Genomic DNA, 26,628 nt, shown 5'->3' on the forward strand with positions numbered 1-26,628 from the left:
TCTCCCCTTTACTTTCAAACAAGGTATAGTTCATAAGTGTGACAGCATGAGAGAAACAGTCATGTGGTATGTTGACTGGTTTCATATCCAGTGGTCTAACTAGGGCGGAGGGTGATAAAAGTCAATTGCACCAGGTGCCAACTGGTTCAGGGGTAGGGAGGTGAAAGCAATAGGGAAAAAAAAGGGAAACTGCTACTGGTAGCTTCACTATCTTGAACCAGAAGTTACTATTTCTGCGTTGCCCTGGGTACCTGGCTGTGCCCCTCTGTTAACACCTGTGGGGGGAAAAAAATTAAAATCAACGGCCAGCCCTCATCTTTTGCTATCACTGGTGGTTTGCATTCATCATTGTGAATTATGCACTGTGATAAGGTTTGCTTTAACCTGTTTCCTCTTTGGTACCTTATTTTTACCATTAAAAACTAAATGATGAATCCAGATTGAAGAGTACCCTCTGCTTATTTTTGTCCATCTGTTCTCTATATGTACTCTGAAACAGTACCCTGGTTAAGGCCAGTGAACCTGATTTTGAGTTTAACCCATCACCAGACTGCTTTCCAAAATACACCAGTGATTAGAAATATAAGAAGGCTCTGTGTATGATATGATTTTTAATTATGTGATCTCATAATTTTATTTTGTTTTGGAAGACCCAGCATCATATCTCAAGATAGACTTCTCTCTTTTAACAAACAGTTGTTAGATACTTTGTTTTTCTAGGCCTTATTTATAAGTAACCAAACCCTACCTTGAAACCATAATTAGTTTTTGGGGGTGGGTTATGGTGATTATAGCTACAGGATCAGTGGGATTCATTCACAGTAACTAATCTTCACAGCAGGTCCTGGTGAGAGGAGAAGGTAGCCCTAATCCTGTTTTGGAGTTGGCAACTGAGGCACAGAGATTGAACATTAAAATTTAGTAGGTATTTTCTGGCTGAGTTTGAGACATCTAAGACCTGACTTTTCAGAGTATTTCACATTTATATAGTACTTAAAATGTTCAAAGCACAGCTCCCAAGGGGTTTAGCTCTGGTTGGGCTGCTCAGCATTTCGGTAAATCAGGCCCCTAAGGTGTCTGTTTGGGCAACAGGAAAATGAATACACAATTAATGTTCTCATCTGAAAAGATTTGTTTAAGTGACTTTCCTTTCATCCCACATGATATTTCTGGCAGAGGAAGGAAGAAAAATCTAGCTCTCTCAGGTGTTACTCAGCTGCCTTATCCATAAAACCATCCTTTTAATGCCCTGTAATTCCATGTGTCTTATTCCACAACTTTCAACTCTGCAACAAGTAAAACAAACATTATATACAGCCGTCACCTTTGTACAACTCTGATTCCTCCCTGGATCAAATGTGTTCTTTGCAATGAATAAGGTAGGAGAAAAAGAGTATATGAACATGTAAATCAGTTATCAAAATGGGTACATACAAAGGTATTTAAGGTTGCACAGGGAAGCTTAATTGTGGCATTCCTAACTTTTAAGTGCTTGACTAATGCAAGCTTTGTAGTATGTTTTTTTAACATAAGTTTTTGTTGTGTACCTATCCTTAAAATGAAGGCAAATTGGAAAGAAAAGAAAGATGTTCCTTGATGTGACATTTGAAATTCGCATAAGTCAGGAGCAGAATTGGAATCTTTAGCCACCATTTGGATCTCTATCACTTCATCTAACAAAATAGCTGCGATGGGGCAGTGGCACGTATTTTCCCAGTGGTTTTTACAGTTATCTCTTGGCAGTAGGCAAATGGTGAGACTGACATGTTGGGTTCTGTTCTGGACTTTTCTGAGAACTGTGCTGTATAGAATAGATCTCTTCTTTTAGCTTTCCCCTCGTTTTGGATTTGCTGTTTTCATGTTTGTGTCTCTAGCAAGGATTGTCATGCTAGAAATTAACTCGTGAGGAAGTTCATGTTATCTGATAGTGGTTGGTATTAACTGGGTAACCAGTTGTAGAAACTCTGGCCTGATTCAGAAATACCAAAAATTCAGCTGAAATTAAAGGGGGGGAGGGGGGCATGTGCTGATGCTCATCACCTCTGAAAAGTTGCTTGTTTGTAATTTGCATCTGTTGCCAAAGTGCAAAAAGTAAAAAACAGGGTTTCTTTATGTAAAAGAAGTATATGTTCATTCTCCCAGCCCCCAATCGTTCCCCTCAGTTCCCGGTTCAATTCCCCAGCTCCTGATAATTCCCTCCAGCCCCCGTGGCTTCTCTGGGGCTGCCAGCACTGCCTGCCTTGCCCCAGCAGCGGGGCAGCCAAATGAACTGCGGTTTGAGTCAGCCCCCCAGAAAAAGCTGTGGAGTCTTGGGGAATGAACAGTGGCTTCCCCTCAGCTCCCACTTAGATTTTCCCAGTTCCCAGTTTGATTCCCTAGCCTCTTGATCATTCATTCCCTCCAGCCCCTGTGGCTTTTTCCTGGGCCGCCAGCACTGTCTGCCTCACCCCAGTGAGGGGGCAGCTGTGGGAACAGCTGGACGAGCTGTGGCTTCTCCCGGTGCTGCTGGCTCAAGCTGGGGCTCATCCGGCTGCTCCCCCAGTTGTTCCTGCTAGCACTGCCTAGTATCTGCCCGTACAGTCTATGGCCGAATCTCTCTGAATCGATTTGGAGGCTTCTGATTTGATTTGGAGAGGTTAATGGGTCTCCTGATTTTTTGAATTAGGCGATTCGGCCACTGAATCGGGTCAGATCTCCTCCAAATAGAATTGGCTACGGAAGCTTCGCAAAGGCCTCATGGCAACTACAGAAACTTGTGTTGCAGACAATGAATGAGGAGCACAAATCCACATAGGAGACTATATTTTGGCACGCTTCACTCCCACAATGAGCTGCACAAAACAGCTGACTCTGGGCTTCCATCACACCGATTTGCATAAGAGTGTATTTACCTCTCATGTAACTAATTTTTGGTATAAAAAGGGTCATCACCTAAGAGTGAATTTGCACATATAAAACCGGTGTAAAGCTAGGGAAACCTGTACTTTGCTTGGAATGTTCTGTATACTACTTTATTTGTTGCAATATGCTTACCTGAAAAATCACAGTCCGGTTTTTACTGGTATATGTGTTGTTTGTAAAATCAGTTAAGTGATTATAACAAAATGTAGGTCAGAATGTAATTTGACAAATCGTCTATTAAGTGACCATGTTAATTGGTTTATAAAGTAGGATGGGAGAAACATCTATGCCATGTTTATATACCTCTTTTGGAATGACATAATGAGGTTGATATTGAACATTTCTTGGTCTGAATATGTTGTTCAAATTTAGGTAAATTATCCTGGCTCCAGAAATAAATATTTTTTTCACTTATTTTTAGGGCTATAAACGCTACAAACCAACCTTAGCATAATTAATTGTTGTTAGGTCAGCTTTTCACTGATTCTCTAAAGGTTCAGTAACTTAACCACTCTTAGACACTTAATGGTCTGCTTATATTACCAGTAGATTAGTATAACTAAGGTTTTCAGTCTGTTGAAGTCCTTTATTAAAGCTTAATGAGGGTTTTAATCTTCTGGTCTTCAAGTTTAAAATATGTAGCTAGAATATTCACTCTTTAAACATGTAATAAATGAAGCCTTTCTGTGAATGTCTCAATCTGTATTTCAGTTTGGAAAAGCTGCAAGGTTAGTCGGGGTAAAAGTTGCTTACAGTCTGTTTGCTATCATGCCCTTCCGAACCTCCCCCTTCCTCTGGATTTTCTTGAGCTTAAATTTAAAGCTTTTAAAAAGTGTTGGAATGCAAATTTCCAGGATTTCTTATCCATCATCTAGTGTCTTCGCAGCCGATTAGGAATTTTTCAAATATCTGATGATAAAGGTAGTATTAAGAGTTTTAGAGAAAAATATGAAAGAGAAATGTTTCAAAATTTATCCATTACTGAACAGTCTTGCATCTGACACATTTTATTTTGTGTTTTGTAATTTTGTTGACAAACAGTAGGCGGCCAGAGTGATAATATTACAAGGGCCTATGTATGTGTAGTCCGGCATGCAAACTGAATAATATTTTTACCTGATCCCATCTTGAACAATCAACATTTGCTCTCTTGGAGCAAAGCATGATATGACCTGCAACACTGCTGTCTATTGCTACTAAGTGAACAGGTGTAATCTTTGCATTTTTACTGTGTCAGTGTGGTTACCAAATTGTTGTTGTTAGCCTTTATATAGATCTTCTTGTGGTAACAGGTGAAGCTTAGATGCTGTTAAACCTGCCAGCCCTTCTTGATAACATTGATAAAGATGTGGTAACTGGTAGGAGAAGTGGACTCAGCTGCTCTTGAAGGGGACTCGTTTCTCGGCTGAATGTTTCTTATGGGTTGTGTGAAGAGGCTGCTATTCTGCCCTGAAGTGGAATGTGCAGTGATCAGTCATCTTTCTTTTTTGTTCACAGTGTAAAATTTAGTGTTGTTAAAAAGATGAATAGAGAGTGCAGGCTGCAGTGCTTCCATTTTACTAATAATAATACTCAGCCCTAGCTCTGTGTTTTACCTGCCTCCGGTAATATCTGACAAGCAGTCTCTGGGGCAGTGTGATGCAAATGAAATCCTGTTGGCTGAAGTTCCATCTGGAAAAAACTTGAGTTGATGGTTTTGGGGAGGGGATAACCAGAAAAAGATAGGGGTATGGTGATTTGTCTGACTTTGTGACCCTGTCAACACTAAAGGGCTTATACTGGATCCAATTGCTCTTTGACTTCAAGTAGGAGACAGGTTTAAAATTAACAAGAGAAAGTAGTTTGTTCTTTTTTTTTAAGCAGTGCATGGATAACTTGTGGAATTCATTGCCCCATGAGATGGTGGAGGCAGATAGCTTACACAGGTTCAAAAGGGGACTGGTTAAATTCATGGATGATAGATCTATTCATGGTGTAGCTGTTGAACAGAATGGTTGGAGATGCTTCCTCTGGCATCCTTAACCCAATGAATGGTGGTTGCCAGGAAGCATTCTGAATAAGGGTTAGATCATGTGGATAGATAGTGGGCTAAATGAACTCTTGGTCTGACCCAGTATGGCACTTCTTATGCTCTTATGCCTGTCATACAGCAAAAGTATTCAGGAATCTGTTTTAACCATCTGGCCATAAGGTTTCAGCTGCTTGTTTCACACACAAACCTTGCTACCCTAGGCCGTGCTTCTAAGGCTGGATTATTGCAATTACTGCATAGAGATGTAGGCTAAAACTGAAACAAATACAGAAGTTTAAGAGAGTGCATTAATGCAGCAGCTTGCCAATTTAGAAAAGTATTCACTGTTACTGGGAAGCAGCAGTGCCGGTGACCTGTGTTGGTTGGTTGTTGGTTTTTGCGTTGAATTTTAAGGTAGTGGTTTTATCTGTAAAATCTTAAGTTGCTTTTGGCCTTCATACCTGACAAACTGCCTTCCATTGTTCCATGTTGATAACATACATAATCAGTGGTAATGTTCTGCTGGATCGCTGTATGTTGAAAGGGGACTGGCCATAGATTCTTCTCCACGAATCATCCTTAGGGTGCAGATGGACATAACTGAAACATTCCAAGAACGTCACCAATTGGGAACTGGTTCATAATTGTCCTTGGGCAATGGTGTCCCCACACATGCTGCTATGGGTTTTAAGTAGAACCCTCACCTTTTAGGGATTGCACTGCACTGAAACACCACTGTGGGTGGTATAATAGTTGGACCCTCATGTCTTCTAGCAGTCAGTGCCCAGGGTTTCCACAGGATCCCCATAGATGGGGAGGAAGATAGATTGGCTATATGCCAGTGGAGAGGAAGATAACATTGCCCACACTCGAAATTTTCTGCTCCCTCTTCTCTTTTGAGTTAAAAAGACTGATTGGTTTTAATAAAGAAACACTGTCAGACTTTACCAAAATCTTTGTGGTTGACTGGGGTTGCACAGGCGTGTGCAGGGGAGATAGCCTGCACTCTGTCACAGGAAATGGACTCCATAGGCAAGGGGTCAGTCTCACCATTGGCAGACTCATTGGTGGTGGGAGCGTGGTAAAGGGTGGAAGGGCTGCCAGATGCTCAGTGGGTTGGGTGACCCCCTGCCCATAGATCTGGGGGTGGGTGCCTAGGTTCTTGGCTCTGGCCTCCAAGAACTCAGTGGCTTTCCAACTTTTGCCCTGGAAGCTGTTTAGTCAGTTTTGTTTCCCTGCACAGACCCTGTTCTGTGGGTCCCAGGATCATTTGGGATGGAGGAGGAGGTTGACAGCAGAGGGGCTGCCGGGTGCTGTAGGCCGGCGACACTCTGCATTTTGTGCTCAGGAGGCTGGGTGGTCTAAGTGCTTCCCAAGATCCCAATTTTTTTATTTTTGTAAGACTTGCATTGGGAAGCATTTTGTCAGTTCTGCATCCCTGTACTGCAGTCTTAGGTTCATTTGGGGTGAGGGGTGTGAGTGGAAGGGTTGCCAGGAGCTTGGTGGGAGGACTCTGATCCCCTGGTTGGTTGCTGAGGGAGACATGCTCCAGATACTGCCTGCCCCCCCCCCCATCTTTGCCCCTGGAAAGCATTTAGTTGATTCCATATCCCTGCAGGACTTGAATTTCAGGTCTGTGCTGCAAGGTTCCAGGCTTATTTGGGGCAGGGGGCTTCTAATGTCCAAGTCTTGCAAAAATAAAATAACTTGGGGAGTCCAGCCTTCCCCTCCCCCATACTCACAAGCAGGGAGTCATACAGCCCCTGGGAACCCCTCCACTCACCCCCACCCCAAATGAACCTAAGAGCTACAGTGCAAAGTCCCTGCAGGGAAGCAAAATTGATGAAAGACCTTTCACGGCAGGGGATGAAAAGCTGTGGAGTTCTAGGGATCAGGGGGAAGATCCCTGGGAAGCACAAGCGGGGTGTCAAAAAGTCCCCCCCCCCCCCTTCCCCCAGCACTTGACTACTCACCCCAAATGAATCTGGAACCCCATCCCAGGATCTCAGGTGGGAAGTGAAACTGGTACAGATGGTTTTTGCCTTTCATCCCTTGCAGGCTGGTATCTGTAGTCAGTAGAGTCCTGGAGGCTTTCATAGATGTTTGAGTCAGAGGGGGCCATAGCAGATCATCGAGTCCAAGCCCCTGTCCTGGGCAGGAAAGAGCACTGGGGTCAGATGACCCCAGCCAGATGCATGTCTAGCCCCCTCTTGAAGACCCCCAAGGTAGGGGAGAGCACCAGCTCCCTTGGAAACAGATTTCAGATTTTGGCAACTCTTACCATAAAGAAGTTCTTCCTGGTATCTAACCTAAATCTGCTCTCTGTCAGTTTGTGGTCATTGTTCCTAGTTACTCTGGTAAACAGAGCATCTTCTGTTCATTGCTGTCCCCTCCTAATGAATTTGTAAGCAGCCACAAGATCACCTCTCAGCCTTCTCTTGTGGAGGCTGAAGAGATCCAGGGCCCTCAATCTCTCCTCATAGGGCTTTGGATCACATTTGTGGGAGTCCAGTGGGGAAAGCTGAACTAACCATACAAATGGCCCTCCTCTGAACTCCCGTGAGGATGTCTGCATCCCTCTTGAAGTGTGGCGCCCAAAACTGGATGCAGTAATCCAACTGCGGCCTGACCAATGCCACATGAAGGGGAAGTATCACCTCCTTGGACCTGTTGGTCATGCCTCTGCTAATGCATGATAAAGTGTGGTTAGCTTTACTAATCACTTTGTCACATTGATGACTCTTGTTCATCTTGGAGTCAACAGTGACTCCAAGATCCCTTCCTGCTGCTGTGCTGCTGAGAAGGTCCTCTACCAGCCTGTAGGTGTGCTGGTGATTCCTTCTCCCTAGGTGCAGCACCTTGCATTTGTCCTTATTGAACTGCATCCTATTCTGTTCTGCCCACTTTTCAAACCTGTCCAGATCTGCCTGGATTCATTCCTACCCTTTGGTGCATTAACTTTACCCCATAATTTGGTATCATTTGCGAATTTGAAACAGTGCTCCATGCTCTCATTCAAGTCACTGATGAAGACGTTGAACAGCACCGGTCCAAGGGCCGAGCCTTGTGGGACTCCAGTGCCCACATCTTTCCAGGCCAATACCAACCCATCCATCGCCACTCTCTGGGTGCGACTCCTAAGCCAATTTGTCAACAACCTGACCATGTAATCATCTACATCAGTCATTAAGTTTATAAGAATATAATGAGATACTGTATCAAAGGCGTTTTTAAAATCCAAGTAGATGACATCCACCTCAGTTCCTGTGTCTAAGCATTTTGTGACCTGTTAGTAAAAAAGAAACAAGGTTAGTCAGACAGGATCTACCTGCTATGAATCCGTGCTGATTGCCCTTTAGCATTGCTTTGCCCTCTGGACTCCCACAAATGTGATCCTTAATTTTTTCAAAGGTTTTTCTGAGGATAGACATGAGACTAACCAGTCTATAGTTACCCGGATCCTCCTTCCTCCCCTTCTTGAAAATAAGGACCACATTTGCCCTTTTCCAGTCCTCTGGGACCTGGTCTGAGCACCAAGAGTGCTCAAACAGCCATTCCAGTGGCTCTGCTGTGTCACTGGCCAATTCCTTCAGCACCCCTTGGATGGCTTCCAGAGCAGCCCTTGTGCCCTGCATGGGTTTTTTGCAGGGGAAGGAGGGAGGAGGTGAGGAGCAGTGCAATTTGGGATGCCTAGAGGACTGACCAGACATTTGGCACAAAATTATCTGTGTCTGCACATAAACACTGAGTTGGTTCATGGAGGACCAGTTCAAAATAGTACTTGATTTTTCCCTGTGTCCTTTTAAAACATTCCAGGAAGCTTAAACTGGTCTTAGGTAGCATGCATGTATGGGCAGTTTGGTTTTAAAGTGTAGTTAGAATGTTCTAAGTGTTGCTTGGATGTAATATTTCTGGAAATGTTGAAGGCATAGTAAAGTAGGAATTTGGGGCCAAAATTAAAATACCCGCGGTGGATACATACTTATTGAATCGAACTGTTGGCATGTAAAGAATATTAGAAGTATTTATGAAATAAATAAGTATATATTTTTTACTTGAGAATAATGACAAATATAATGACCTAATATTGGGAATGGAGTGCGGCCAAAGCCAGAGCTGAGCTGCTGCCTGCTCCAGGCTGGTACTCGAATCCAAGATGAGGCTTTTGTCCCTTTGTCTTGGATTCAGTTAAATATGGAATATTGTATTGTCAGCGTCTTAGTGGAGGCAAAACTAGCCATCCTATAAACAAGCATAAGATAGTGTAAATAGCTCAGCTTCAGATACCTGGGAAATGCTAGCGTAGCTCAAGTATTTCCTAGTGCTTTCTCTAATCGGTCCTTCTGAAAAATTCACAGCTTCTGGTTTGAATTTTCATTATGATAATCCTGTACTTTATTAAACTAAAGCTTTGCATGACTTGAAACAGTCTGCTCAACTCTTTCACATGGTAGAGCCCGCTACTTTATTTTATGTACGTATATTGCGTGTATTTCCAAACATTGACCATTTTTCCCCACATGCCGCAGAACAGGGTTTGAAACAGATAGGCAAAAGGAGTCAAAGACTGGATTTTACAAAAGGTTTCCTACCATGTTGCAGGCTCAGTATAATTGGCAGATTTCCTAGATGGCATTCATTGACCAAATACCTGAAGGGGTTTTATATTCTGCAATATTTGAAAATACCCTCCCAATATCTAGCCGTAAGTATTTACAAGATTAGTGATCTAGTCAAATGCTGCAACAATGCTATTATCATTAACATTACTGGATTGTTACTAGTGAACCTTGGATCTATGAGGTTTGTGGCAGCATATATTGACTGGCAGTAGACTTTCTGTATACAAATAAAGACCTTCACTTTCTGCATGTAAGCGGGTGTGTACTTTTGGTGCTCAAGAACAGTTACTTTGGTACACATACATTGAGGAATGTCTGACAAAAAGGCTTTTGTCTAGCTTGCATGCAACGATTGTTAAACTGGGCTTTAGAACCTTTAAAGATTTATGTAGGTAAACACAGAAGATATTATCAAGCACACTGTATAATTTATTTATTAAACATATGTGCCAGGTATATGGTTGTGTACAGAAAGACAGAATAGCACATACAAGCAAGTGGAATATTAAAATAAAATATGAAACAGTAATTCTCTGCCCAAATAAGAAGGTCTTGCAGCATTGGGTTAAAAAATAAGAAGGTCTTGCAGCATTGGGTAAAAAAAACCCAAACATGCAGGGTCAGGCTCTGGCAGGCCTAAAGATGGAGGGAGTCCCAAAGTTGAGGTTGCCCTTTTTCTCTTTTCTCATGTGTTTTCACCAAGTGAACTTGGTGCACTGATGGCACTTGCAGAAGATTTGCTCTTGGCTGACCTTAGGGATCACAATGGGGCATAAGGAAGAAAGTAACTATGAGCTGTTCAGTTTTCATTGTTTTGTGAAAAGATTTTTCTGTTTTAATAAATGTTGAAAAGGTAGCTCTTCTAACATTTGTATGCTTAGCGTGTTGTTTTTCTTGCTGCTTTGTAAAGACATCAGAGACGATATAAATAGTTCCCACATATTTTATAACTTCTTTTACTCCTTTGTAGATCTTTTTCAGTGTCCCCAGTTTCATGAAATCATTAAGAGGCAGGTCTGAAGCAAGGGAAGCACATTCTGTTTCAGTAATATGTGTATATTTGTCCATTAGTATGTCCCAGGCTACTTCTCTGTTATGAGCAGTTGACAGAACATGTAAATTTCTACTTCTGATCTTCTTTAATACTTCACGTATTTCACTCCTGTGTAGTATGTCTGTTTACTCTGTTTTTTCAGTGCTGTTGCAGGGAAAAATATCTCTTTGAAATGTTATCACATGGTTTGATTTTTCTCCCTCTCTACTTCTCCCTCATGCACTTGTCTGCCTATCTGTAATTACTAGCAGAGAGCTTTGTTGTGTTTATTTTACACCATTTGTATTATGCATACCTGTTCTGAGTGTAGAAGAGGCTTATATGTTACCTGCCAATAAGTTTTCACTGATTTGATAAATAAATGAAACATAATGGCATACCGGCAGCATATATTTGGCCTTTTGAGAGCTCTGCTAGTTTTTGTTTTTATTCAGGTGTCTTGCCTATAAATGAAGTCATTGTTAGGATTTTTTTTGCATATAGTGAGCTGTTTTGCTGATGATTGAGTAGCTGAATTTGATTGTGCAGCACTTCCGGATGATGTCATGGAAGCAGGACTTCACTGAAAATATTTGTTGCAAGTGCCACTGCTCAGTGTCATCTGCTGCTTGTTCTTTTTCTTGACCTTCAGTTCTGTGTGTGAAGGTGAAATGCAGGATGCACTATGATGTGTTTTGGTCATGCAGGAAGCCTTTGGAAATGTACGTTTCATTTAGCAGCACTGGCACAAAAAGTCTTTCTTTTTTCTTTCTTTTTTTTTGTCTGAATGATTTCCAGTGTGGACATGCTTCTTGGTGTTTGAAGATGGGTTGCCCAATTTTGTTGGTGAAGAAGAGAAATACAACTCCTTACCTTATACAAAACGTGTAGCTGCAGTATGATATAGCGGCATTGATAATAAACATACTAGAGAAGGTCTTCAGCCATATTTATTTGAGCAGAGCAGAGCAAAATAGTATTTTGTATATCACCACTGCTTTTGCATCTAGTGTGATGAATGAGCCTTGAAGATGGACACCCCCTTGTACACAATACTTTCAGTGAAACTGCTTGGTCCTGCCTGAGATGGTAAGACCTAGAATATGCCATTGTCTTTCCAGTACCACATAGAAGTACATTTTCCAAGAGAACAAGTCTACCATAGCTGTCAGCTTGCCGTTGTGGGCATTGTATATCTAGATGGATGCCCATTACAAGTAATCGGGTATGACATGTAGCTCTATACACCCACTTGCTTAGACTGTTTTTGTGTAACTAATGTCCTTGTTCATATCCCCACAGATTTAGTAGATTCCAGGGTGCCTGGAAGCAACTGCTGGCTTTTGGAGGAAAAGGCTGGGACTTCCCTCTCCTTTTAAACTTAGTGGGTCTTTACTACAGAACATTATCAGCACTCAGTAATTCTAAGCCAGTGTGTAAAAATGATTACAAAAAGAAAACCTATGAAACCAAGTAATAAAATGCATCCCCTCTGGAATCAGCCCTGTTTTCTCCTGTGAAATGGTTGAGTTAAACAGGTGAGCTGTGCAGGGTGCACTGAGGAAAAAACAAATCCAGGCTTGTCAGCCCAAAGGGGTGGAGGTAAGAAAACATTATCACAGAATGTGAATACAGTGTACTTTTTCTCCAGTAAGCAAGGTCAAATGGTCATAAACTCGTCCAAAACCTTTTCAGGCTGGACATAAGGAAGAACTTCTTTACTGTCTGACCCCCAAGGTCTGGAATAGCCTGCTACCAGAAGTGGTTCAAGCACCTACTTTAAATGCCTTCAAGAGAAATTTGGATGTTTATCTTGCTAGAATCCTATGACCCCTGCTGACTTCTTGCCCCTGGGGCAGGGAGCTGGACTCAATGATCTTCTGAGGTCGCTTCTGGCCCTAATGTCTATTAAATCTATGAAATCTATTAATAAGCCAACAGCTCACTGCACTGGCCGCAGTGATTGCATATCGAGCCTCAAAGTAAGAACATAAGACATGCCATATTGGGTAAGACCAATGGTTTATCTAGCCCAGTATCCCATCTCCCATAGTAGAAGGAGCAGATGCTTTAGAAGAAAAACCTCCCTGGTATCCGTCATCATAAGTAATCCACCCAAGGGTGAAAGGATTCTGATAGGCATGAGGTACACCTACAGAAGGAAATATCACAGATATTTTTTCCCAAAGCAAAGGAAATTAAATGTCTTTGTTAACTGCTATTGTTGGAATTTAGAGGTATCCTGATAGATAAGGACCCAGGTTGTAAAGATGGATAATTAATAAATTGGACTCGGTCAAGAATTTGGATATAATCTGTGCCATGTTTTCCATTCAGCTTGTGCACAGTTTTATCTATTTTAAGGTTCAACCAGCTTTCTCTTTTCTAAATTCCAGTCTCAGAATACTGTCATTTGGACACACCACTTGAAAGAGATTTATTAATTTTAAAGTTTGAAACCTATATTGTAACTCTGCAGCTGGGAAGAATGGATTAAAGCATATTTTCTTCTATGAACAGTGACTGTAAATGACATCATGCTGTTTTGCAGGTCTGGTCCCTTTGTGTATTCAGTCACGTCTGCTTGCTTTAGAGTTAAAAATAGGCTGTTGCTGTTTCGTGCTTCCATTAGTCCTGCAGAGTTTAGAGAATGAGACCTGTATTGTATTTCTCCAGTACCTTCAGTTGAATTGCTAAATTCCAGTCTTTTGCACTTCTGCAAACCTGTTGAATGTTTTGTGGCAGTTGCACAGGTGTCAGACAAGCCTATTTTGGCCTACTGAGCATTTATTACAAATGATGAATCCTGATGAGGAAAGAAAACAGCTGGAGCTTCTGAGCCTACCCTTTGTTAGGTGGGGCTGCCAGTTAGAAAAAACATTTGCAGTTGAAAATTGAACATATTTGATTAAATGATGTTCATTAGTTGACCAAATATGAAAACTCAGTCCCAGGCTGCACTTCACGGTGTAAATTGCACAATGAAGTGCACTTAAAATTAAATGAGTCTTAGATTTGCAAAATTTAGTGTCTCCCAGTCCAGATCTGCTGCTCCACTGCTGCTTTCTAGTTCATGCGTCTTGCTGCTGCTCTTAATCTTTCTCTCAAGTAAGCAGCCAACAGTATTACAGCAATCATCATGTATACTGCTTTGCCTTTTATTTCTCTTTTGACCAAAGCGGTATTTAAATCTCCACAACCTTACCTTGCTTAATTGCTGGTAACTAGAGAAAAACTTTAAATAATCATTTGTCAGACATTGCCTCTACCATTCTAGCTCTTTCCATACACTCCTTGCTTGCTATAGCGCTTATAATGTCATGTTTCAAACGTGAAAGATTCCCTGTTGCACAATCCCTCTGACCCACTTTGCCAGTGAAAATTTTTAGTCTTTAAATATTTTGCACTGTTTTGACATTCTCAGAAGAGTAGAGTGCAGGTTTCTGGTCAAAGAGCATTAGAAAAATGGGGGCAATTACGTTTATCTTTCCTTATAAAGCGGTGTAGTTTGTTCTAGATACTACTGTATGCTATTGGACATGGAATTTTGAAAGTTTTCTGTTTGATGCCTTTTCTCAAATGACTTTTAAGAAGTGGTTATCTTCATATGGGGGTTGTAGCTTTTCCAATTAGGAGAGGTATTTCTGGGGTCCAAGAACCTGGTTTCCAATAGGTTGATATTAAACTATGATTGATGCTCGTCTCTTGGAAAGTGAAGGCCTAACATGATTGCATTTTTTTTCTAAATACATGCTGCTGACAGAGTTAATGCTGTGGATAAGAGAGAAGTGCTGCCTTTTCAGAATCTGAAAAAGCAAATGACCTTGTTAACCTGTCCCTTCATGCAGTGTCATGACCAGAGCCAATTTTAACCCTGTCATAAATTGACAATTAAGATTCAACACTCAAATTTAGTCATTGTTAAAAGGTGACCTCCTGAAAGAGCTGATACGCATAAATCTTCTAGCTCTACAAAGCATTTCTTTTAACAAATGGGAGTGGAAAGGAGGAGTTCATTTATATATTTCTCGTTTGCAGAAGTGGTATTCGGAGTGCTGTGGCCACCAACAATTTTCGGCTGATTTGTATATCTTTGTATTCCTGAAAGGTTGAAAACTTTCTCATAGATCTGGGGCCCAAGAAATATTTCATGCTACTAACATCATTAAGCAAGTCATTTAGGTTGCTTTGGGAATTTTTTTCAGTAGGCCTTGAGGAAGGAGTACAGGGATTGATCCCAGAAAGCTTCAAAATATGTGGATATCACATTTGTGAATATCAGCATTCAGATAGGTTAATAGCTAATCTATACAAGTATGTCTGCCTTGTAGGAGATGATCCAAAGTATCCACTGGGGTCAATGCAGAGAGAATCCTGATTGATTAGGGTCAGATCCTATGTCATTTAAGTAAAGAACAGAATTCAAGAAAGGATTCAGTCACCTCAAAGTTGGTTCAAACTTTAAGTATTGTATAAAAATCTTTACAAAATCTCTTTACATAATGAAGTTTTTAGGATTTTCTTTTGATGTTTTTAAATGTATAGTCTCTTCTAGGGTCTGCAGTCCAGCTTTTTTAACAGTGAAAGCCTGAAAGGAAAAGCGGTGTTTCTAATAGTCATTATCCCGAATGAAACATAAATGAAAATGAGTTCCTTGTATACAAAGAGGTGAATTGGAATTTAAAAATTTTGAGTGTTAATATCCAAAGTGTTGCTAAAAGACAAAAAAAAAAATTGTTTTGTTTTTATTCTTAGGCTGTAATTATCTGACAAGACAGAAATACAGTTGCTGCAGAATCAACACCTCTTGTGCTTGCTTACTGTGCAGTAGATGATACAAACTAGACCTCTTCAGGGAAACTCGGAGAGTTCTGAAGTGGCAATCCTGTAGACAGATATGGCCACTGCTTATGGTTTTTTTCAATAATCCCAGCAGTACCACTTAACTTATTATTCGTTAATGATCACTTCATTAACTGCTCCCTGAATTTCTAATTTTTGTAAGATGAGTTGGCACTTGCATCTTACAAGAATGACATTTTGCTGATGGAGAAAGGGGGGTGGGATCCAAAGCACAAATTAAAGAGGGTTATAGCTCAGTGTTCTTGCCCCATCTGGACAAGCATTTCCCCTTTAAACAGATTCTCCTTGTGGAGGAGGAAACTGAAATAGAATCGGGATATAAATTGCATGAAACTTTTACATCCCTGCCCACACCCACACTTTCTGTAAGATGTGCCTGGTCTTTCTCTTTCACAAATCTCAGCACATGCCCCACAGCCAGTTTATCAGGAAGCAAAACTGCACCAAGACCTGACTAAGATAGGCAAGCTTCTGGCTGGTTACAGCAACTTCTTGTACATATGACTCTCTCAAAACCAAATAGTATGCGTTTTTTCCAAAGACTGATAAGTTAGCTTAGATGCTAAGGAAAAGATTTTGGAAGACTATGTTATCCTGGGACAGTATAGATGGGGCCGTACTGCATGGTTACACGCGTATACTATAAAAACATGCAAGAATGGCACTGTAGAAAAGCATAGGTTATGTATGAGTTCTCCAGTAGAGCTTTTAAGAAGTTGATTTGAACATCCAATGGCCTAACATCCTGTAGTTTGCCTTCCTTGAAGGTTCCTCTTTTTCCCATGATATATTAATATAAGCATAGTCAGCAGAGACAGGGATGTAAGATTAGCTCTCAAAGCTCTAGAATGACCTCCTGACTCATGAAACTGCTAAATTATTTATTTTTTGGTGGGGCACAGTCTCTGAAGGAAACGAAAAGGATTAAAGCAATGGTGTGCAGGTAAATAGCATTTATATAAAGTGCTGCCAGTTGAAATGTTTTGATTTTTTTTTTGAATTTTTTTAAAATGACAGGGTACTTTCACCTGTGGGAGCTGTTTTTAGTTTATCACTCTTCTTCTCTCCCCCCTCGAGATAATTAAGGAAAGGAATGAGAAGTTTCAACTATATTCAGTGAGAAGTTTCAATTCAGGGCAACTTTGACATTTGTGATTGGTATTTATTGTGCAATCCTGTGAGGATCCGTCCAATCTTCCCCCTCATACATCTAATGGACATTGAAGTTTTTGGAGAACATGAAAAATTCCACCTACCCGCCCATCCCTATATAATTAATGCCAAGCTTGGCAAATAGATATATATTTTTTAGTCATGTAAATGTTTCAAAGTAGTTTTGCAGAAGTAGCTGAAGGGAGCCTTTCTTTTGTAGGATAGAACCAAGACTTCAGATACAAAGGATGGTTGATGTAATGCATAGTTTTAAATAGGATTTTTTAGCAGAGTAGAGGACAGATTTTCATAGATTTTTTTTTCGGGCAAATAAAACATGAAGAGTTTCATTTAGTTATACTTCCATCATATTGCTCATGATTTCTAAATCATAGTGCAACTATGGTTTAGAAAACTACTCCAAAAATAAGTGTTCAAATTCATGCTAGAGTCAAACATGAAAATAATACAAGTTGAAACTGTATCAAGTCTGAAACATCAATGCATCAGTAATACTGTATTTCCTCAAATACAAGATGAGTTTTATTCCCCCCCCACTTTCAATTAGCATGAGACGAAAAAGCCCTACGTCTTTTCCACACACAAGGAAACCTCATTAAATACATTGACTATCGTTAAACTGCTTCCAAAGGCAGCATGTACTCAGTAATGGAAACCAACCATGAAGTTGATTAAATACAGCCAACACTGAGCATAACTATAAAACACATGGCCCATATTGGGCAAACATGCTGATGGAAACCCTTTTTAGGTCCTTTAAAAAAACAAAAACAAAGCGGCCAGATGTTCCCTTCACAGGAAACTGGCACCAGGTCTGGAAGTACTGTAGTGTTAGGCTGGCACCAGCAGGACTAGGGCTAGTTCTGATACCCTCTCCTTGACAGCAAAAATGCTTAATCTTAGCCAAAAGGACAAGAATAGGTTAGCACAGCCCATGTGAGTAAGATGCATGGTAGTACCCATGAATTGCAGTCTCCATCAGCATTGACTCTTTTTTAAAGTCATTGTGAGCCACTACAATTGCTTATATTTCGACTTTTTCTTCATCCCCACAGCTGAGGTGTGTCTTTCTTTCCCATTTCCAATGATTTCTGTTTCTTTACCAGCCTTAAATATCTGGTGAACATCACCAAACAGGGCCCTAAACAGTTCGCCCAGAATCCCTCTGTCACATCCTCTCTCCAACTGTTGCATAAGATTAGAGCGGCTCCACCTTCCATGAAGTAAAGCCAGGCCAGGTTGCCCAGGGCCTCATCTGCATATAAATGTTTGGAGGATCCCAGGACTGGTGACAATAACACTTGGTTCCATTCATGAGGGGGGCACTAATTAGCGCACAGATCCTTTGTGTGGAGTATCTGGAGTACACACAAATTCTGAGCTGTGCCATCAGTGTTGCTTGCAATTCTCTTGACTCTGGTGGGACCCAACCCAGTGAACCATAAGGTAAATTGGCAGCCTTTTGGCTTTAGACTAATATCATGGATACTTTGTATTGTATAAAAGTAGGTGCCAAAATGCTACTTAAAAGTATGTTTATGGAGTACCTGTGCTAAAACTTGCAGCAGTTTCAAAAAAAGGTAGCATACAACAGTTCTCAATAAACTAAGCCTGTGAGTACTATGTGCAAATTACTATAGCTATGTTTAATTTTTAAGGTCAGTGCTTTCACATTTGTTCTTCACTTTGAGATACTCAGAGAGAGCAGGATCTTGACAGTAAGGAGGAGGAGAAGGGACTGAATTAGGAAGAAGCTTGAGGAAGGCAGAGGGCCAGGAGTCCACCTGATCTCCCAGATTTATTTTCCTTGGAGCAGTAGTTGGGGGATGAATTCCAGGCAAACGGTCAATAATTAGATACCTGGAAAATTATAACAGATTTATACATTTTTTCACATATAAAATCTAATTATTGGAGCATTGTCATATAATCAGGGTCATCTTATATTCAAGTAAATATGGTATATAAATCCAGAGTAATTCTACTGCTCTAAATGAGGGACGGAGCTAGTCAAAAATGAAACACACAATCATGGAAATGCATCTAAATTAAGGCAAAATCACAACAAGTATACATTTTTATTCCTCTTTGTTTTAAAATTTCAGGTCTATGATTCTTATACCTGTTTTTATTCTGGAGTGTTTGCCACACCTGTAGCAGATATCGTGGGGAAAAGGACAGTTATTGAAGAAAAGCAGATCACAGGGCACTTATAGGTTCAAATCAATACCTTAAAACTTTACTGGAAAATTTATGTATAACCAGTGGAAATCTCTGTGGCACAGGTGTTGCATGGTTATAATACAGTCTGGTCCTTTTCTTTCTCATGTTAATGTGTCAAAGTTTTTAGCAGAATTTGCAGATTTGTTGGAATCTGATATGGCTGTGCCAAGAACACTTCTGCCCTTGCCTTGAACTCCAGCTATGGGCTTCTAGCTGCTTACCCCAATGTCCACACCACTGCATCTGGATTATAATCTGGCTACCAAGCAGTAGGGCGCTTATCTTCTTTAAATGTTTTCAGATAGTTTACCTAGTTGTTGGGGTCTTTTAATAGTCTAGATGAACAGCCTGATGTTCTTGAAGGACACATTTTTTCAATCTGAGAAACAGAAATTGTTGCTTTCAGCTTTTTACATCTTAATGCCTTGATCATGACGTTAAGAGATTAACTTGAAGATTGTGCCACTCCCTTTAGCACATGTTTATTTAATAAAGTATAAGGGGGGGTGGAAATCAGTTGATTGTCTTTCATTTCCTTATATCCAATCTCCCTAAGCAACATCAGGTCCAGTGTTGCCAATTTTAAAGCCTCTGTTACACGTTAAGGCTAGGGACAAAAGTTACACACACACCCAGTTTAAGTGATCAGAAATTGGTTTGAACCTGTAACGGAACAGAAGTTCAGTACTCATAAACCAGTTCCAGGATTATCTTAAAATTAGTTTCAGCCAACCTGGCTGAATGTAGCATCAGACTTAACTGATTGGGGTCAATCCAGTTTATGAAACTCCTGTTCCAGACCCCTTCCTGGTTTAAGTTAAATCACAGTCCCCTGCTATCTTAGCATGCTTTCTAGGTCTTGACTGGGCTGTGCTATCTGCTTCAGCAGAGAAGGGGATGGGGAAAGGAGAAGGCAGAGACAGTCACCCTCCCCCACAGGCAAACCCTAGCTGGGGTTTGGGGTTTGGGGTCAGGGAGGAGGATTAAACCCACCTTCTCCTGAGTACAAAGCTGCCCTGCTGTTAAACTCACTGAAACTTAGTGCTGGCTGTTGACTACAAATCCCAGATGCATCTTGAAGCAAGAAGAGAAAGTGATAAGCACCCTGGAGAGTCCTGCTGCTGTGAGTCTGGACTGCAAATCCCAAAGAACTTGGGGGCAGCAAGAAACAGCAGCAAACACATAGCCCATTCTGGCTACCTGCCAGGGAGCAATGCTGTAGCACCCCCCAGCTTCTGGCCTGAGCCACTGCAGGCATGTGGCCGCATTTCCTGAATTGTAAGTAAATGCATGTCCAGTTATTTTTGTTTAATCTCTGCAGTTTAGACTAAACTGCAAAGACTAAATCAATTCACTGTTGGGCTTTTTGACTGTCTGTACATAGCCTAAGGGATTCAACTCTCCCATTCTTTCCAGTAGTGATGCTTGCTGATTGAAAATGGGTTTTCTCTACAGAGGCATTTCAAATTAAAGCTTAACAGTTCAACAAGCCAAAATGAATTGGAGACATGCAAGAGTATTCTAAAATGCATGTTACTGCAGGTACTACATAACAATGAAAAACTTGCCATTCAGGTGCAATTTATCCGTGCCTCTCCATTGCAGTGACTGAAAGCTTGATGAGGATGGATTACCTAGAATGTTGTGATTGTGTAGTGAAAAACTATTATCTGAGCAAAGACTAGAAAGATTATTGGTATGAAAAATCTTAGACCCAAAATTTTAAAAGGAGGAATGAAAAAAACCCAGAGGTTGGCCTTAATCTAGCCACATTTCAGTGATTGTATATTTTGTTTGGATTAGGTTCTTTCCTCGCGGTGTTTTCAATCTAGAGTAATAGCAATAGAACTACTTGATATAAAGCCATGTGACTGAAAATGCAGTTTGGCTCCTAAGCAGATTTTTTATCATCCCTTTCTTTTTTTTTTTTTTCCTGTGGTCATAAACAGCTCTAAAACAATAGCTCTTAAAGGCAGACTTCCTAGTGCCACCAGCAGTATTTCTGACTTGTTCTGTCACAAGTACAATACCCAGTTTTTACATAAAGGAACACAAAAGAGAACTAAAATACCAAAAGAGCACAGACTGCCAACATGTGTGTGATGGTTCAAGATACATTCTCAAATTCATTTATGTGCTATAGAGAGGCAAAAATTTAGCAACTTGGTTAAATTAAATGATTCTTTATTCAAGGAAGAAGCCAGTTTGGAACTGTTTCTTAGTCTTTGAAATATGACTAGCTATACTTTTGGAGTAGCAAGTATATTTTAGACTAAATAAAAGGTTGTTGAGGGTCTGTTATGGGTACTTTTTAATCTGTTCTTCATTTAAGTTCATGAAATGCAACTACAGATAAAACATTCGTTTATTTTGTTCAGATAAATAATTAAAAGACAGCTACAGGCAGTCACACAGTACAAAACAGCAGATGCCAGACAATAAATTTGTTACCCCAAAAATATGGTAATTCTTCACATAGAGTAGGTAAATCTATAGAAATGTTGTAAAATAATGTAGAATTGGTCACTGTTGGGATTGTGAATATTTTTATTTTGCAGTTCATATGTTACCAGAAATACATTAATTTTTTATAATTCTCTAGAAGCAGATGCATATTTCAAAAAGGTTGTTCAGTTGGCCTTTGAGATGACAAAGCTGAGTTGAGAATAGTTCCATTAGGTTTTGGTCCACTTATCAAATGTAAGGCAGTTGTCTCCATAATTTTATAATATTTCTCAATTGGTAACATTAAATAAAATTGCCAACTGCTAACATTCAAATCACTGTACATGTAGACTCACCGGTATCATGTGAAAGACTATCATGACAGTTACTCTGAAGAAACCAAAGATCTTTTTGCAAAAGTTGCTGTAGTAATTACTCGTGCAACAGCTGTGCTGAGCACATAATAAGAGGTCGCTGGTTTCTGAAATGAGTTTTACTATCTGTGAATTACATAAGAAAGAAACTGGCTGTAACTGAGGTCCTTGTCTCACTTTAGATTCAATTTAATTAGTATTTTGTACTTGTATAATGGTTTCTTGTACTGTCTTGCTGGTTAACTAATGCATTTGGAGTTGGACTGTGCTAAATGTATTGCTAACAGAAGACCCTGAATAGGGTTCATTATATGGGGTCTTTTTAGGATAAGTAACCTAGTGAAATAAACGTAGCATACCTCTTATGTTGAATCTGAAGCATCGAGCCTTGAACAAACTTAGGTTGCTTACACAGACTTAATGAAGCCAGCAGAGAATATACTGTTTATTAAGTTGTGCATTTTTACGAGTGCGATGTCATGCCAATGTTAATTGGTTGGGGCCACACTTTTTGAAAGACTGTCTTTGCCTTGTATGATGAGTGAAGGTACTTGATTTGTTGTCATCTTCGTATAATGCCTTGTTGCCAGCCTAGCATCCTCCGTGACCTGTGAGAAGCCGTCTGTTTCGGAATTGGGTCTTGTCTATTTATCCATGTTTGCAAAGAAGGTGAGATTTGTTAATAAGGACAGGGTGATATGGGGGGTTTTCAGGGGGAAATGGAAGCTACTGTTCTGGGGTTTTTTGCATATATCTGTGACTGATTCAGTCTGCATTCAGTCACATACCTTCAGGAGAATCCTTCAGCCCCAAACTCCTCTCTGCCATCTGCTGCCTGACAGAAATCTGGAATAACTAAGAGTCTGGTGGTCTGAGTAAGCGGAATTGAGGTTCTAGTCTGAAAAGAAGACTAGGGGTGGGATCTTGTTTTGACCAGAAATTCTATTCTGGAGCCAGACCACTTTCCTTCAAATATCTCCAACTAGCATGTTCCTGTAAAAAGTTCACTTTCAACAACTGATAATTTCCGACACTGCTGACTGTGCGAATCACTGTCTGTTCTCTCTCAACACTTCTCTTTTTCTTTTGGTAAGACATCAGTTTTCCTCTAGTTTTATTTCATATATTGGTTACCTTGGTTTAATTATGAGTATAAAACTTTCCAGAGCATTGGGTAAACCAGATTAATATATTAATGAAAAATACTCCCCAGGGATGAATAAAGTCTCATACAAGGAGTTAGAATTATATACAAGCAAAAAGAATGCATGTTTATGATGCCTTATAAGTGATGTATCATAAAGCCTGATCAATTGGAAAGTCATAAATAGGAAACTTTTAAATTGCATCATCTCTGGTTTCTTATTTAATGTCAGTTAAAGTTCCTGCATCTCTTCAAAATCAGGGATTACTGCTCTGTTTACAAAGGAAATATTGTTTATTGTAAGAAGCAAACTGACATTGGTTCTGAAAATGTAAGATATAGTCTTGAGTTCAAAATTTTACATATTAAACAATATTATTTTGGTAATTTAAAAATACCTAGATGTAATTTGGAGGACTTTCTTATCTCTCTATACAAGTTTGTTGCAAAAGTTGATAGGAAGGAGCTATAATAATTTAAATAATCATTTTACGTTATGGAGGAGAAGAGAGGGTTCACTCACTGAGCTATAGCCTGTTAAGTGACTGGACCTACACTATTTGGCTTGAATTCTACTTGCCAACAATTCCTGTAGGCTTTATACAGTCTGTACCATTTAATTAACCACTTAGAATGAAATATTTGCCTGACTTAATTAAAACCTTTTCTGTGAACAGGCAAGCGTTCTTATAAGTACTTTGTCTTATTATGCCATACTTCTATCCTGAAACTTTAGCAGAAATGGACCTTTGCACTCATGTCAAGAAGGCCAAGGCTGGCAGGTGGGTTTGGTTATGTTTGGCTTTGGGCAGGGAGGTTTGGTTTGGGGGTAGCTGGTTTGGAGTTTTTGGTGTGGGGTATTATTTGTGGAATCCCATGTCTGGGTTGTTTGTTAATTTTAAGTTGTTCAGACCACATAGATCTAAGATATAAAATTCAGTGTTTCATAGTCTGCTCAGCAGTATAGCCACTGTGGTGAGGGATTCAGCATTGACCTGGCTCATCAAGTTATGTAATCTGTAACAGAATTCGTTTCATAAACACTAAATTGGGTGGTATGTTTTATAGACACTAAATTTTGTTGTTTGTCTTATTCATGTGTAAAGAATGATAGTTCAAAGAGAAGGGGAAAATAAGGAAAAAGCCTTTGTTACCTCAATAACAGCAGAAATTCTTATTGTGTATGGCTTGTAATGCAGATGGTGCTGGTAATATAACAGCATTATTTGTCTTACTTCAGAATGTACCATTTAATATATGTACCCCCCCAAACTCCCAAAAATTGTATATCTAGAATTTTACCAAAATCTTACTATAACAGAAACATAAAAATACACTGTTCTAGCTGCTGATGCACTGATAATGTCAGGAAAAAAAAATCTTATTCCAAAATAGCTGGATGGTGCATGTTTTTCCAAGAAGGAAATGCAGGCATTCTTGAGGTTGGGTTTTTTTTCTTTTTCTTCTTTCACGTATCTGTTGTATTGCTACACACATATGCATGCACACACGATGACAGAATGGGACTGCCATTAGAGTTGAGTGACACTACTCTTATAACAGGTTAGAGAATTTGCTACGCCAAGAACTCCCTCCTGCTCTCAGGGCTGAATATGCTGACTTGAGCACTCTGAGGTTCAACTCATCAGTGAGAAACCGGGACTGGAATCTGGGTGTCCGTTAGGCCTGCGTGAAGTGGCAAGTATTTGCTTCGGATTTGGCCAATTCAGAGGGACAGTGATTTGATTTGGAGATTTGAATCACTGTCCTGATTCAATTTGGCTGAATCAGATCTGAAGTTTCAGTGCCGCTTTGGAGATTCGGCCATACATTTAACAGGCAGCAGTCCTTGACGCTGGACACAGCTGACTCCAGCTGGTAACTAAATTGGGGTTGGGGTGCAGGTGAGGGAGGGATTGGGGCTGGGACAAGCTGCCCAGGGGGTGTGGAACTTGGGAAGAGAGGTGGGATGTGGATGCGCCGGCACTGACAGCGGGGGCTCTGCTCTGTTGCTGCTTGTCCAGCCAGGGGACGGAGGAGGGGAGGGCAGGGTGCAGAAGCAGCTTGCTCCAGGTGGAAGGGGGCAAGCAGCAGCAGGCCATCACCCCTGCTCTGAGCACTGCTGTGCCTGCATCCCGCACCCTCCGCCCCGGCTGGGTAAGTGCTGCAGTGCCTGTTCTCTCCCCGCTTCTTCGCCTCCCCGCACTGACTGGGCAAGAGGCAGCAGGGCAGAGCCCCTGATCCCAGCACTTCTGTCTTCTGCCCAGAGTGAGCTGCACCTGCATCCTGCCCCCCCCCCCCCCACCCCAGCTGGGCAAGCAACAGCAGTGCCTAGCTCCTGCTCTGAGTGCTGCTATGCCTGCATCCTGTGCTCCCCTGTCCCCCCTCCCTGAGTCCTGCACCCCCCACCCTGGCTGGGCAGCTTGTCCCAGCCCCAGTCTCACCCTCCCTCATGCCCCTTCCCTTCCCCAACCCCAATGGACTTAATAGCTGGAGGCAGCTGTGTCCAGCATGTTGAGGACTGCTGCCTGTTTAGTCCATGGCCAAATCTCTGAATCCATTGAATCTTTTTCCGAATCAATTCAGAGGCTTATAATTCAGTTCAGAGCTTTTAATTGGTCTCCCGATTTGATTCCAATTCAAAGACCCTGGCCAAATCTCCAAATCGTATTGGCTACTGAAGCTTTGCATAGTCTTAGGATCCATGTGAGAATGTTCAGAATTCTCTTGTTAGTCTTCAAGCTAGACTTGTTTTAGCTGTTATTTTTCCCTAATTTGTCTAGGGCATTAGTGTAAAATACAGAGTTTTCTATTGTTGAAAAGAAGTGTGAATGTGCTTGTATATCACTGTATTTCTACACAATCCAGTATACATCAATGTAATCAATAATGAGTTGTTTCCACTTTATCCAGAGAGCAGCACTGATGATGATATTCTCCATAAGAACAGAAAGTAGGGTAGCAACCAGGGGAGAGAATTAAGAATCCAATAAAGTGAAATAAGTAGTTGTGTTTTGGTCCTCTCTAAGATGCTGCAGGTGTACTGGTAACCCTTTTAAATGGTTTTTCATCTAGGCAACAGTGCTAAACCCCTGGCCTGTGAACTAGATCTGGCTCATGGAGCTATGTCATCCAGCTTGTAGGGCTCCCCATAGGTCTGGAAATTGTTGGTGGGGGAACAGTGGCAATTAATACTGCCACCACTCTGCCCCTGAATTTCCAGGCCCCATGCAGCTGGATTAGGGCTTGGCCCTGCCAGCCCATCATGGCTGAGTGGAAAGTTTGAGTACATTAGTGCACTAGAATGAAACTTAAAAGGGGTAGTTATGAGCAGTGATGAATAGCCCACCTACTGTAGTCTTTCACCTTAGGACAGAGTTCTGGGGAAATCCAATCTCCACTATATCATTTAACATTTATATGAAGTTGATGAAAGAGCTGATAAACCGCCATGGACCAAACACAACACCATTGGTTTCCAGAGGATGCTTGCCAAGGGTGCAAAACATGATGGTATAAATATGCGGTGGTAATATACCTGACTAACTACAATTTCTTGGCGAGGAAGTTTTCTATGCTTCCGATTTAATTTATGCAAGCACATACAGAACTTGAAACAATTCCTTCTACTTTGGAGGAACTGTTTAATAAGTTTACACTTCTATATGTGATTAAATATTGAATTTAGGCCTATAATAATGTAAACTTGTATTAAGTCTTCCGTATCCTATTCATTACTGTGTTAAAAAAAAAAAAAAAAAAAATGGGGAGGTGAGTGAGTCAATAGAAACTAGAAAAGAAACACATTCTTTAAAATAGAACCCAAGGCAGGTTTAAAA

General features: G+C 40.7%; 1 protein-coding gene across 15 annotated transcripts in view; it reads left to right on the plus strand.

Moving 5' to 3' along the window:
* RAPGEF2 (Rap guanine nucleotide exchange factor 2) overlaps positions 1-26,628 on the plus strand; it is a 295,940-nt gene that overhangs the window by 189,636 nt on the left and 79,676 nt on the right. The gene's annotated exons all lie outside the window — the stretch shown is intronic.

The sequence above is a fragment of the Crocodylus porosus genome, unplaced genomic scaffold (assembly GCF_001723895.1).
Source record: "Crocodylus porosus isolate Cpor-Errol unplaced genomic scaffold, CroPor_comp1, whole genome shotgun sequence".
In the NCBI taxonomy this organism is placed as follows: domain Eukaryota; kingdom Metazoa; phylum Chordata; order Crocodylia; family Crocodylidae; genus Crocodylus; species Crocodylus porosus.